General features: G+C 35.5%; 1 long non-coding RNA gene across 8 annotated transcripts in view; it reads left to right on the top strand.

The window, feature by feature from the left end:
* The window catches only part of LOC106033253 (uncharacterized), a 416,430-nt gene that overhangs the window by 386,587 nt on the left and 14,376 nt on the right, over positions 1–15,467 (top strand). For 6 of the 8 annotated variants that reach the window (XR_010834383.1, XR_010834379.1, XR_010834381.1 and 3 more), the window contains one exon: positions 15,267–15,362. The exons of the other annotated variants lie outside the window; for them this stretch is intronic. This is a non-coding gene — a long non-coding RNA (uncharacterized lncRNA). The remainder of the gene's footprint in view (positions 1–15,266; positions 15,363–15,467) is intronic. 8 annotated transcript variants of the gene reach the window in all.

Consider the following 15,467-nt stretch of genomic DNA (forward strand, 5'->3'; position numbering starts at 1 on the left):
ACCATTTTCTGTATGTTGTAAATTGATGACTGGTGGCATTTTCCATAAAATATAGAAAATTGCCCAAACTAATAAAGTTAATGTTACCCATCAGGTACACCCACTCCCTTGATCTCTTTTCTACACCTTCTAAATGCAGAGAAGTTTGATGGTTTGTACCCCTGCACAGTTATCTGTCTTTCTCTCCAAATGCTACAGTACTGGCCCTATAAAGAGTGGTAACTTTTTTAATGTGCAATATGTTGAGTAGGTGTTTTGCTGAAGTACTAGCATATTAAACAGTCAGCACAGTCCCATTTAAAATAATTAGGATTAATTTTCTCTAGCTCTCATGAAAACAAAAAGAAAATTATTTGTAGGTACCTGTACAGTGCCAGCTTAAGTATGATAGACGAAAGTCATTACAGTTAATTTAATTTAAACAAATATTAGCCAAGACTTTGCCAATGTGACAAGTGGCTTTCTGTTCACTATTTTTGTGAGTTCAAGTCAAAACACATCTTTCTCCTTAGAAAGAGCTCAGCACTCTTTAAAATGGATGATACATGTAGTAAGAGCATTTATCATTGTGAAAAACTTTGATCTGAGAAATTTACAGATAGTCTTTGAGAGCCGTGCAAGCCAAATCTTATCCAAACTAAGACAGGTTTTAGAAATGAATGCTGATATTTTTCAGGTATACCTAAGCTATTTATAACAAATGAGATGATTATTTAAGAATTCCATGAAAGAAAAGAATTGTTGAGTTCAGAATTTAATGAAGGTCCATTGAAATAGAAGTATTGAAATAAAGATTGAAGATTTTGATTCTTGTTTAACAGTGATCTATATAGTTCATACATTGTTTTCCTAATGTAATACATTAGGAGTAAAAAAACTTCAGAAACATTTTATGCTTAGTATTAAAAAATAAGTTAGGAAGTAGTTGGAGAATTGAATATATCCATCAATCTTTTAAAACTTTGGAGGTCACTTCTTTCCTTGTCCTTTAAAGTAGGAAAGCCTTCTGAAAAGCTAAGAAAGAGTATGTTGTGGTCAGAGGAGCTGATTAAATAAATATCCATTTACTCTCCCAAGCCATAAGAAAAGAATCCTTGATCTTTTCTGACTCATTAATAAAAACTTCCTGGGCCCTGATTTGACATCTGGCCCCTGATTTTGACAGCTACACAAATCTTAATTTTAAAGGAATAGCAGCAATATTTGGTGCCCATGAGCCCAGATTTGCTGTAGATTTCCAAGTAACACAAAGTGCAAAACATGAACAAGAAATGACAGTATAAATAGACTAGCTAAAAGCGCAAGCTAGACTAATTAATTAATAAACTGGCAGCTTAAAGTTTGAGATTTCAATTACAAAGATGAGAGAGAAAAGAAATGCTCTCTTTTCCCCATTGTTTGTACTAGAGCAGTTTCCATTCTACCTCAACAACTAAAAATCATTCTTAAATGGAAAAGCTCATCTTCTCATAATTTACATACAGCACTACTGTGTGTTGTTAAATCTGTTAGACTCCCCAATGCCTATTATTTTTTGTGATTCCCTATCTTTTTACTATAAAGCATATAAAATAGCATCCTTGAAGCTTGATTTTATTTTATTTTTAGCTCTTCTCAGCATTAGGGTTGTTGGGACTGCTGACACTCCCTATGGCTACGTTCCTGGAGAGCAGCCAGCATTAGCAGCGTTCGGTCTTCTCACAGACCACATCACCCCTTCACCTCCCACCATCCTGCCATTCCTCATTGCAACAACAGAAACAAATCTCCTGTCTGTCCCAACTTCTAGTTTGTCTCCTGATGGTGTTTCTTTTCTGCTGCTCTTGTCTCCTTTCCCGCTGTTTCCTTCATCGTTTCCAACTCATTTCTATTCTTCCCTAACTTAATATACTGTTATGTCAGGAGACATGAGTTGGCCTTGTTACTCCTAGTTCTACAAGTATTTCTCCATGTTCAGGTGAGATTTGATTTTTCCCAGAAAAGTTGAAATGCATTGTTAGTCTTCTAATTCAGTAGTCACTGGAGAGACGCTGAGGTGACTATGCAGAGAATTTTCCTTCAGCTTAATCTCTCTTATTGAAATCAGTTCTTGGAGGAAGAATCAATTCTTACTGAGAATGAGGCTTTTATTGATGCACAATGAGATTTTGGGGTGGAAGAAGCAAGGCAGGTATCTGCTGTGAATGATTTATTTATATTCTAGGCTTGATATATATTTGTAAATACAACAAGCCATTTTTGCCTTGGCTGTCTACTTTTGCCATCTGAGCTTGTGATATATGTACTGCATGTGTACATCTAAAATGTGTCATTTCTGCTCGGTAGTCACAGAAGCTGAGTCAATGCACAAAATCCAACAGATGATGCAGCTCCTACAGAAGCAGAAGTTGTTGGGATAATGCTCTTAATTGCTGATCTGTGTGTTGCTTAAACCAGAACTGTCTATTCTGCAGTCCTGCCAAGGAAAGAGGTAGCATCAGTGATGGTATTGTAACTACCACCCTAAAACACACTTGCCAATAATAGAAGTTTATGTTAGAGGATGTATAAATAACTACCGTACGTGTACCATTAGTACACATATTCTTGTGCTCATTGCTTATTTGTTGACATAGACACTTATATATCCTATGTGTTCATTACTATTGCTAAGATCTATGGGCTAAGAGGACAATTTTCAAAGACTGTGTCCTGTTCTTGGTATGAGTAGATGTTGGTAAGAAGGCAATAAGGCAGGTGTACCTTTCAAATGTCTGGTGCCATATGTCCAGTGCAGTTCTCTAGCAACACCCCTCCAGGGGAAAAACATTCTGTAACAGAGAGGTTTCATACAAAGAAATCACTCAATGAGCAGAATTTACATTTTGTCTTTTGTGGGAAGAAAAAATTAAAAAAAAAGAGTTTTATGTCTATTTTTCAGTCCTCAGCTGCTGTATAGTACTAATACTCAAGGTCAACAACTTCAGATTCAGGATGTTTATAAGATCTTGTGCCAGTCTTCAGTTCTACTGCTCTTTTAGAGCTATTGATATTATGATATGACAGCCTTTGTCAGATTTTCTGTGTAAAATGTATTTAAAAAGAAAATGTAAATGTGTGTAAAATCTTCCCTCTAGAAGACCTGACCGTGGTGGCAGCTCAAACATTGCTGGGAATCTCAGCAGGCAGGTACAGTATACTGGCCTTTGTGCTGTCATGTGCCTGATATTACTGTCTCTTAGTGCAAGATGAGAGTTTCTAGGAGTAGGACTTTACTGAGATGACCCTCAGCAAAGTTGGGGGGGGGGGGGCATGGACCCTTCTACTCCTAGTGAAAGAGCCTGCCCTGAACTAGAAGCCAAGCACATGAAGGTGAACTCATTCTGTAGTTTTGCCTTCTTTCATGCTTTCATCCCGTCATGTATAGTCATCTATGATCCATAGTCATTCAGACTCATCTATGCTGTGTGCCTGTGACTGTGGGTCTGAACTTGCACTTTATCACAAGTTAACGTGAGAAAGCAAATTTACTCTTTCACTTGAAGCAAGCTTCAGACCACACTAGGGAGGAAATCCTGTGATGCGAATGGGTTGAGCAATGGCCATCTGATGTTCCCATATCGTGCCCTTGCAGCACCTCCTCCAGAAGGTTTCACAGTGCTTTGGAGACAGAAAATTGGAAGAAGCCTTTTTAACACCAAATATTGGAAGTTCTGCATCAAAACAAACAACTTAGTCATCCTTTCTCAGTTTTGTGGGCTTTAAGTACAGTAGAAAACTGTTCTCACTCCCATCATAAGGTCCCATTTTTTTAATGCTGCACAATGCCCTGTACACCTGAAATCAATGTTGTCTTCTGTTGTCTAGCATTTTTCTCTCCTTTTGGAGATAAATATTAATAGCTGTAACCATGGATATTCTTTTTTATCTGACATGGCACAAAAGAAGAAAGCTTTTCCAGATCAAATTGACTATTGACCTTGATGCGTCTTTCTGCAACTACTGTCACCATAATTTCAACACTGTAATTAAATAATATATATATATATATATATATATTTGAAGCAAGGTAATGTTATTCAAACTCAAGAACAAGAAAAATGAGATAAAAAAATGATAGATTAACTTATTTTTTTTATCTTATGTAGCAAGGGTTAACCAGAAGCCAAAAATGTTACTACAGGGTAAAATCAGTGTTGAAGTAGTGTCAACCCTTGAATTTATTGAAGTGAAAAATCTATTTACTGTGAGAGGAATGATAGTTCTGTTGGGAACGGGAGCCTTAAATGAACAGACGTGAAATGGGAAAATGGTTTGGAAATGAGCATAGGCTTGCACAAGGCCTTACTTTGGTTATTTGCTCTCTACATCCGTCATGTATAGTGATTGTGCTTTGTTTAATAACAAAGACAAACTCTATTTTAGCACAGCTGTTCTCTTACTTTCATTTTTCTGCAAATAAAGCCATTTAGCAGGTTTTTTCTTGCCGCCCGCTCTTCTAGTAAGAAGAAATGATTGCCCCCCATACCTTCTCTTTCTTTTCATTCCAAGTCGTAATGATCTCTCCTGGATGCTGAATGGATAAAAGCTGGAACAGAATGTTTTAATGTAACTCTGATTGACCTTTATATTCACCACACTGTCTGGCTTTAATTCTTCTTAGAATTCCATTAACATTTGCTGAATGCATATACAATTATATTTGTATACACAGAAAGCTTTGCTATGAACTCTGGTCTTCAATAGAAATGTAATGTTTTTATGCCAGCCATGAGGATTGCAAATCTCTGATTATGGGATTACATTTTCTGCAATCAGGAGTGTTTTGTGACAGAATATTTTTAGTTTCCTTGTATGTTTTGTCTCTTTGCTCTTCATCTGTGAATATGTTCCTTCTCTAAATTTCCTTCTTCACTGGATTTGCCGCACAAAGAATTTATGAATGGGTGAGACATCCATTCATCTCTTTTAGCTGTGTGCATTCAGGCTCTGTGGCTCTTCTCGTCCTTTGTAAGAAGAGATTCATTTTCCACTATTGTGAAAATGGAATTAATTCTTAGATTTATGATTTTTAAGCATTTGTTTTTTGAGAGCATAAGCACATAAAACAGTTGTTATGCAAACCAAGTGCATCTGGCTGAATCTTTTTCTTTGGTCTCCTGTAAAAGGACTTGTTCATAAAGTTCACCCTTTGTTGTTTAGAGACATAACAAAAATTGGGCAGGATTTAATTTTCCAGCAACATAAATAGTTGTAATTTCAATAATCTTATATTCTTATCCTAAGTTTAAATGGGCAAAAAAAAGGAGAAAGAAATATAGCACTTTGGGAGGAAGGGACTGACAGAGTGTGGAAGCTTGGAACAGGATACTAAGATGTCTGGGTTCAGCCTGTGGCATGTCATTAAGTCATATACTGAATAAATACAGCAGGTTTAGAACTCGTGCATTGGCTGTGATTCATAATTAAGTGTACGGTTTCCTGACACTGTCTCATGAAAGGCATGACAGACCCACAAAGTAATACTGGGAACCTGGAGTGCCTGTGATGTTAGTTGTGGGCTTTGTGTTGCTTTTCTTTTTGAGGTTGTTTGCTTTTTCTGGCAGGAAAATTAAGATGAATTTAGTGCGGAAAGTCAGGAATCTGATAAACGTTGTCAATAGCTGGATAATGGTTCATTACAAGTACAGAAAATAGGAGGAAGTAAAAAACAAACAAATAAAATCACCACCAAAACATATGAATATCTTCTTGTTTCTAGAGGTCTTTTATCGTAAATAAACAAGGTAAAACATGGATACAGCCCAACCAGGATGGCCTTGGAGGTGAAAGAGATCTCTTTTTAAATTGTCTCACCAAACTGTACATTTTTAGAGAGCACCTGCATCTTTTTCTTCAGCACTCAAAATCTGCTCCTGTGACATCTTTGGCTTCCAACACAGCAGCTGGCAGTAATTAGGGAACTTGCAGCTCAGACCTGGTTTATACTTAAACTGCCGATGGTCTGCCCTTCTCAGGCAGGGAATTTGCTCAATGATCATAATCACTTCTGAAATTTTGTTTCTGTTTTTTGAACTCTGAATCCTAACTCCAGCCTCAAGCCCACATGGATTCTCAAAATGTTCTTTGTAAACAGAAAGTTTGACCTTTATCCTGACCTCAGTCTTGGCTCACCTGTCACTTCAATACTCTATATAGATGTGCTCTTATCCTCACACTTCCACATTTGACTTCCCTTGGTTTGTGTGTGTTTTTCTGGTGTGCTGGTGCTCATGTGGTTCATTCTTGACCTGTGTTGCCACATCTGCTCTCAGCCACCCCTGCCTGGTGTTTATGACCACTGTGATGGTAGGTTGATGCCTTCAACTATCAGGTCACCTGGGTGAGAGACAATGAGAGATACTTGGATGTACCTAAAATTTTGATCAGACCCAGTAACTTGTCTTCTTGTGTTTCCATTTCTAAAAGGAAAATATTTTAAAAGGTGGATTTTTTTATTTTATTTTATTATTTTTTTCACTTAGTCCTCACCAAAACAAGTGTTCTAGTGGAAATGGAAATAGAACAAAGAGGCAACTTCTTTGCCAGAAATCTGGTGTGGAGGCAGCAACTGTGACTGCTCTGCAGCACATCCCACATGCTAATTACTGTAATGCAGGTCAAAGTGATGATAGATATTAGGCAAGGTCCAGACAGTATCTAAAAAAACTTTATTTTTCACCATTATTTTTCAATATACATTTTTTTCTGAGTATCTATCATCTTTCCTCATTCTGTTTTTGTTAAGGACTTCTGATGAGTTAGTACATAAGTATCTCAAGAACTAGCGACTGTCTGGTTTTATGTATTTATTTTCAGGTGGGTTATGGCTTGAATGAGTGTGCTGTATAATATCAAGGTAGTTTTTGCTGCTTATGAGGGCAGCTCATGTCAATATCCTTTTTGCTGGGGTTATTAGAATAAACCTGTCACTATTAAATTTTCTGGTCGAACTGCAGCAAATTAAGTATTTTAAAATTACCTCCTAAACAGAACTTTTGACTAAGATTTCCTAGACTTATTTTTCTGAAGAATACCCTTGTGCATATATACATATCTATACAATTTTTTTTCAAGTACCATTATTCAAACATGAATTATTTAAATAGAAGTTTTAATATTTAAATCATACAGAAGAAAAAATTAATAGGCAGCAGACCTGAAAGATTCAAAACTGTAATAGTGACCTCTAGTGACTATAGATCTAAGCAAGTCTTCCAGAACAAGCTTTGATTTGCTGTAAATCTAGTATATTATAGAAGTTTAGAATGGCATTATATTATTTATGAGAGAGATTTTTGCTTTTCTGCCTTTTTCATGAAATTCATGATTTGTAGCTAAAACTGGTACCTGGTTAAATGTTCGTTTCTTAATAATCCTTGAACATATTTTAATACCTTTATTCTACTGTGAAAGTAATTAAATCTTATTTGAAGCGCATCTGGACTTCTTTGCTGTGTGTTTTCTGGCACATAGAACAGAAAATGAGAATACCCCCAAATGACTTCACACCTCATCTCAAACTCTTTATAAGGGTTTAATTTTACAGAATGTTGTCTCCTGTGATCTTAGTCCTCCGGTAGCTTTTACTGAAAACTTCTCATGTAACTTTTTTTTTTATTATTTTTGGGATAATATTCCTAAAAACACCAAATATTGTCCTTTTAATGTCATCATTAAATCACACTGCTGACACTACATTGGTTTTGAATGATACTGCCTTGAACACAGTGGACACTCAGAGCACCTAATGTTTAGTCGTAGTGTAATCATAGACAACTTTTACGTCTAACACTGGTTGTCAGACATAAACTTAATTTGACTCCCACTATCTATGCACATAGTGTATAGGGTCATTTATTACCTAATCATCTTCTAAGTTTTCTGGTATTCTCCCTTTTGCTTACTGCAAAAGCTTTACTTACTTAATAGTTAGCTGTATATTTCTTTTTACTGATATGCACTGAAAGCAACTTTTTGTTGTTGTTGCTAAATATGCAACTGCTGATCTTGTTTATCACACACCATTTAAACTCCACACTGAACACAGTCATTAATTTCCTCTTTAGCATCTTCGTGTCACAACATTTTTGTTGTAACATTTGTAAAGTATTTTGCAGCAGAAGGTAGTACTGATAGCTGCAAGCATTTAAATCCAAGAATTAGTTGTGGAGATTGCAGAATAGGTTTAGAAAACATTGCATTTAGTAAATTTGGACTTTTTTTTTTTTTTCCTTAATCTGACTACTGGCTCCATAGAGTTTAGGATTTTTGCTTCCAGGCTTCTCTTTGAAATTTAATTTCAACACCTCCAAATTTTCAGAAAACAGGATTTGAAGAGTTAGAGCATGAACAAAAATATCAGATATGTTTAACAGATATTCATTATCAATTTATGAATCCTGGCACAACTTCAGTGTTTCTCTTTTATATCTAGCAAACTGCAGCAGAAATAAATAATCATGAGCATGCAGTGATTTCAGATGAGACTTGAGGTACTCAGAAAATTTTTTCAAATACTTCAGCAAGTTTTTTACTATTATTGAGTTCAAAACATGGTTCTCATTAACCTGAGCAGTAGTTTGTTCATTTCTAGAGCTCATAAGGAAAGAATGCACAGACATCTTTGCTGCTCACACAAAATAATATTGAGGGACAGAGGGGGAACTGGGCATGTGGCTGTGTTATAACTGTACACCAAGAAACATTCCAAAAGATCAGGCTAACTTCTAAATGTTCTTGTCACAATGGTTGGAAATAGATCTCCAGATTAATATATATGGCTACAATTGCACTTTTTTTTAGAGTCCTTCTAGACCTTGAAATTAAGGACTGAACTATTCTGCTGATAAAAATTTGATATTACATTTAAATTGTGTGTATATATATATACACATATATATATGGAAGATATATATACATGTTTTACAGAGATGCACAAATAATAGCTGTCTTTAAGCTATGTGAGACCATTGTTCTTAGAATTAATATGGCCCGAAAACGAATAATGACAAGAGAGTTATCAATTGGAGAGCAACCAGAAGAAAATAATGCGAAAAATTAGAGACTTAAGATACACGAACTGCGAGGAAAGCTTCTGAGAATTGGGGGATGTTTAGTCTAAAGAAATGTAAGGGGATAAGTAATTCTGACCTTCAGGCACATAAAGAGATGCTGCAAGATGTGTATAAGATACAAGGAAGAGGCATAAACTGAAAGAAGAAAAAATTAGGTTTGGACACTAAGATAAAATTTTCAGTATTAAGGATAAGTTCTTGGTAAATTAGCATGAAGAGTAAAATGTATTGCCTGGCAGACTGACATAGGCAGATCTCCTCCCTAGGCTGTGGCAGGTGTAGAACATGGTCAGCATTACACATTGGCTTTTGCCAATGCAATGTTGTAAATTTCTAGTTCTGAAGTGTCCTGAAATCTTATGTTTAAAAAAAAAAAATATTCACAAGTGGACAGCCTCTCCTTGTCATCTTCAGTGTATCGTACAATCATACCTTTATTTTCATCTCCGTATACAAGGATATGCATATCTGTGCTATTTTGGCACTGATATGCATAGATAATATGTGTTTGCATCCCCTTTGTATTTGGTAATCATCAGCTGCTAAAATATAACCATTTGTCTTAAATTCAATGTTAGGTGGTTGGGAGGTGTGGAGGTGGTTGTTTAGATGCTTTAGATGATTCTTACTGATTTCCTATGTAAAGGAAAACAGTAGAACCAACAAACGAACAAAAAGTCAATCATTTTTCTTGGTTCATGGCAATTCAGCTCAGACTGTATCTCCAGAGTTAGACCTTCTGATACAAGATGAAAACTTCTACTCTGTCCACAGAGTTGAGAATTGGTTGTGTTCTGCGAGTTCATCAGCTGCTACCCCTAATGGGTTTAGGAACTAGGAATATTTGCTAAGGCCTTGACTGTTTGATTTACTGCTCTAAAATGACATTGATTTTTCTGCAGGATGAAATAAGTCAATTGTTAGTGGTTAAAGACAGAATACACTATAAGCAAACGTTATTTGATTCTGAGTTTTCAGAGAGATTTTTAGAGCAAGTCAGTATCAAGAATTAGACTTATGGCTTCAGGACAATATGTATTTTAAACGTTGTTTTTTAATTTTTCAAGGATTAAAGAGAAATTTATATTAACAGGCAACATACAAAACAAAGTATATGAGTCATATTGTGGTCTATAATAATAATAAAACATACCCTTCTTTAGAGCCAAATGGGACTAAATGTCTCTGAAACTACTGACTGAAAAGTCTGATTTAGTCATGCTATAGCAACGTTACACAAGCAGTGTTACAAAAGCAATAACAACTTTGAAAGAGGAAAAGAAATACAAATGCTCTTTAAACCTCTTCTCCACCAAGAGAAGTTGAAGTAAAATATAACCCAAATGGAAGGTCTAAACTTAACATTTGTCATTTTTGGTATAATTCAGTCAGATTTGGAAGATTACATCATCATATATGTACCTCATCCTAGGTCTCTAGAGACAAGAACACAAAGTCTAATATTCAAAGCTCATGAGCTAAGCAGAAAACAGGCAAAGAAAAATAAGATTCTTTGTTTCATTTCTCCTCCTGATATAGAAAGTAGGAAAAGCAACTGAATGTATTACTATAAAACAAAAAAAGTGAATGTTTCATTTAGATAGTATTGAAATGAAATATTTTAGATTTTTTTTCTGTTTCATATAATTCAACTGAATTATACAGGGAGACTAAAATATGACTAGTCAGAAGGAAACAGTGTCAGACCAGCATATAAATAAGTGGAACAAAAGACAGTGAGAAATGTAAGTGAGCAATTTCTAATTGATTTAAAGGAGATGCTACAGGCTACAATATGTGGCCAAAGATTATGATATCTTTGTTCTGTAATTAATGACATAATTTTCTGAGAAAAGATTGCTCTAATTCTGATATAACCTCATGGTGACACCGCTTAGAGGTTGTACAGTTAGGTGTATATACAGCTCCTATTGTGCAGGGTGTTTTGTGGTTTTTGTTTCTTTTCTTTATGTTGTTACATGTGTTATGAATAGATTTATTCCTTATTAACCAGTTTTCTTTTCAGTCGGGAGGAGATAGAGTTTGAAAAATATTTTCAGTGAGTCATTTAGAGTTAATTTCACTGAGAATCTGAACTCCTTTTAACTATTAGCAAATATGCAACATTGCTCCAGGGTTTGTTGTTTCTTTCATGTTTGGTTTGACCAATCTGATATTTTTCTTGTTTGCTGAATAGCAGAATTGTCCTTGATGAGTTTTTCAGGTCTTTCCAATCCCTAGATGTTGAAAACTCCAGAGAATGATTCATGATGATTTCAGTGCCTGGTAGGACAAAAAATTTTATTTATTTACTGGTAGATTCTGTATGTTTACGTCATTGCTAAATGGAGGCCAGATTATTTGGTCAGTCATGCATGAAAAGAGATGGTTGTTTGATTTAATATTTTGGTTAGGGATTATTTTGCAGAGGAAGTTATTTTGATTGCATAGTAAAGTGATTTATATCATGGTCTTTGAGGTTACATAGCAGAATTTACTATCATCAGCAAAGTCTCTTTTTTTTTTTTTTTCCAATTGGAAAATTATAGTAAAATCAAGACTGTATTTTCCAAAGGGTAAATCTTTAACAGAAAGTACACTGCTGCTTTGGAGAAAAGCATATCTGTTTGAACTTTCTTGAATCTATTGAGCATTTAAGATTTTCAAAAGCTTAAATCTCAGTTAGTGAACATAATTTTCAATAGTGCTCAATATCACCCAAACTTTATTGCTGACAAGAATCCTGAAAATTAAGATTATTTGTAGATTTAGTCATGCAGGCTGTGGAGCCCTGCTGTAAGGTGCTGTGTTCTCACCTTCACCCAAAAATGGTGGTGGCTGAGAGTATGTATTTTAGTGGAATAGATTTTGATCGGTATTTTACTCTTATTTGATTTTGATAGCATTTCTGAGATTTGTCTAGGGGAATAAGATTTAGTATTACTGGTTTATGTCCATAATCTTATTATTGCTATCATAAACCATTAATAAAGGCTTTTTTTTTTTTTGAAATTGTACTAGCAAAAAATGTGAGAAAAAAGCTAAAGAAATGAATGAATTGAGTAATTAAAGTGAGTATCTGAGAATAAAATAACTGTATCATTGAGGAAGCCTCAAATAAAATCTTATCAAAAGTTCTATGGACAAAGCAGATATTAACTGACAGTTAGTTCCCAGGCTTTGTTTTTATAACTTTTAACACTAAAACCCATCAAAGATGTAATACAAATCATTAAAGTGTTCCAAGAAGTGGAGTTCCAATTATCTAAATTACAGAAACAAACCTAGCATAAAGCATTTGCCTCTGTCCATGCTTTTTTTTTTTTTTTAATAGCATTCCTCAAAAGCACTAGCTACTGTCACTGCTGATAATAGCACTCCTCCCTACCCCCACACACCCTTTTTTCCCCACTTTTTGCCTCTACTCAATCTCTTGAGACAACAGAGCTTTGGGGACAATGCAATTTGGTGCTGCACACTTGGAAAATTGCACTAGTGGATGTTTATCACTTTTCAATACTATTTACATTATGAATTTAGTAATATAATTCTAAGGGTACATTATAGGTGACAATGATAAGCTTACCAGCTTACAGACTCTGAGGCAGATAATTACACACTGTAAGGCAGAAGCATCTCCTCTTCGAAGAGTGCTGCAGTACCTCTATCATGCAGAGAGGCAAAGAACAAATCCTCCATGTTCAGCATGTCCTACATTTGTGGGTAATTGATACAGGTATATCACTTACTGGTAGAACCTATTTAGAGATCACAACCTCCCTAGACTGGAGTTGAAAAGTACACCATGTTGCTCTCTATTTAAAAAATAATAATATTAATCTTTCTCTAAGGTGACATACAGCTCCTGGTACAAATACTTAGATTGGACTGTGTAGGCAGGATCTGGACTACTAAGAAGATATTGTGCGATGATTATTTCAAACTCTGCTTTGCCTGTCTCCATTAGCTTTTTATTTTTCTGCTGCCTGTTAAAGGAGAGCCAGATCTGAAGGTTATATTCACTTACCCAAATGTCAAGTTCTGTGTGAACAACTCAGCTGACATTTTTCTCTATGCTTGGTAAAGAATGATCCAAATGTCTGACAGTAGTGCTATACCAACTGTATCCCACTAGCCATGTTCAGACATGAAAGCTCAATTTGGTCATTGTCTCAGAAAGTTGATAAAGACCTGAAACTGGAAAATGTTAACATAATAGCTTGACATTTTAGTGTTCTTTTTTTTCTTTTTTTTTTTTTTTTTTTTCCTGTTTGGCCTGGATTGGAAGTGATTTCATGGATTTAAATGAAGGGAAATATACTATTTCTGAAAGATTTTAGATAAGTCTGAAAGACTACTGCCACTTCAGCCTTTTCTTGCACACTCATCTTTTAGCACTATATAAAGCCCCCTATTGCCAAGAATTATTGCTTTCAGAAAGTGAGAGGTGATTCTCTCTTTAATGCTCAGAAATTTATGGTGTGTCAGATTTCCAGAATGACATGAGTCAGTAGTATCTGATTATAGAGCTAATCAGCATCCTATTACATTTATATCCAAACACGTAAACTCAAGGCAGAACAGTTGTTAAAACCTATCTTTTATGTGTGTTACTTCAAGTATTTGATGCTTTGGTGAAAGGAAATTTCTTGGCTAGATGGACCATGTTCCAAATATTATCTTAGGCAGACACCAACAAATATCTCCAAATAATATCAGTGGCCTGAAATATGTCAGCTGTCTAGGGAGGCACCTTCAGCTCCCAAGAGATTAATAGGATTTGTGCTGAACTGGAATTGTGCTCTGGATCCAAGCCAGCTCTGTGGGCATGCACTCCAGAAAAAGTCACGTGTGTCAGTCTCTCTTGCTCCAACTGGACTAAATGGTGGGGAACACTGAGTGTCTTAATGACTCACTGGCCTCGGACAATGCTGTTACTGGCTGGAATAATAAATAAAAAGGAGTGCAGAAGACAGGAAGGAGACTCATTTCACATGTGGTGCTTTTAAATATTATCAGGGTGTTTCTCTCTCTATTGCAGAGTATATGCCAGACCAGCACAGTTGACGTGTGGTATTTTGTTTAATAGTATATGGACTGAAACTCTTGCCTAGTTAAGGAGCCCTAGAGATTATGCTTCATTTTCTCCCTTCTGCATGAGACTGTATGCCAATTCTCAATCTGATAACAACCCAAAATATTTAAAATACTTTGTTATCTTTTTCACCATTTTCCCCCCAATTTTTTGCAGTTCTTTTAGGTTTACTTGGGTTTGTTTTAAAGAAGAAAGTTTTATCCAAAGCATTGAAAAATATAAATAATTGTCCTGGAAAAATAAGAAGCTGGTAAACAGAAATCAAGACCAAGTGCTGCTTAGCCAAACTCTCATAACAAACTAGGCACTTCCTGGGAGAAGTAGCGCAACAACACGTCTCTCACATTCTTTCTCTCTGAGCTTTATTACTCCTTGACATACCTTGAATGTGCTCTCAGCCTTGTGTGTGGATGCTTTCATATTAGAGGTAAAAGTAGAAGCCAATGACTCTCTGCCTGTCACTCACTTACAGACCATGATAAAATATCACATCATCCCTGGCATGTTGTTCTCCTCTGAGATCTTCCCTTCCCTTCCTGAGTGAGGAATAAGGAGCTGCCATTTGCATTTCCATCATTGCTTGTCTTACCCAGGTAGACAAAGCAGCTGGCATCAACTCAAGCTTTTCCGGGCCTTCTTTTTAAATGCTATGGCAGCAAGAAAACATTAGAAATATTGTAAATTACAAGCAATACAGAGTCTTATTGGAGAAGAAAAAAGTTGTTAATGTTACTTTGAATGGAACTGGTCTGTGTTGCCGCGATTGCTGTGATGACTGGATGAACTGGAGCTCAGGAACCAATTTATTTTAGAGCTCAGAAAAACAAGTCTCTGTGAGAAAAGTTGTTGAATAGAGATCTGCAGTAAAAAAAAAAAAAAAAAAAAAAAAAGTAGAAATCTTGTGTTTCTCCTATTAACCACTAAAATCCTGTAAACAGGAAACACTTGGAACAGATCTTGACATTGAAAGCAGAAATGTGGGCAAAACAGTTCTAAATTTTGTTGTTGTTGTTTATGTTTTTTTACTGGAAACCTCTAAAGAAAAACATCCTAGCCCTTTTTTCTCCATTTGTTAGGCTCACAAGGGAAATCACATCATCCAAGCCATAGGAAGACATGTATTGCTGGGATATCTGTGAGAGGATATTCAAATCATGACTTTGACAAAACCGGTAGTTTAGCAACCTTTTTTTGACATGATCATATTTTGCTGTTTAAAACCTGCTTGTACATAATTAGATACTCAATTCATATGATTGACAATAGTTATTTGCTTA

Source organism: Anser cygnoides, chromosome 12 (assembly GCF_040182565.1).
Source record: "Anser cygnoides isolate HZ-2024a breed goose chromosome 12, Taihu_goose_T2T_genome, whole genome shotgun sequence".
NCBI classification, from domain to species: domain Eukaryota; kingdom Metazoa; phylum Chordata; class Aves; order Anseriformes; family Anatidae; genus Anser; species Anser cygnoides.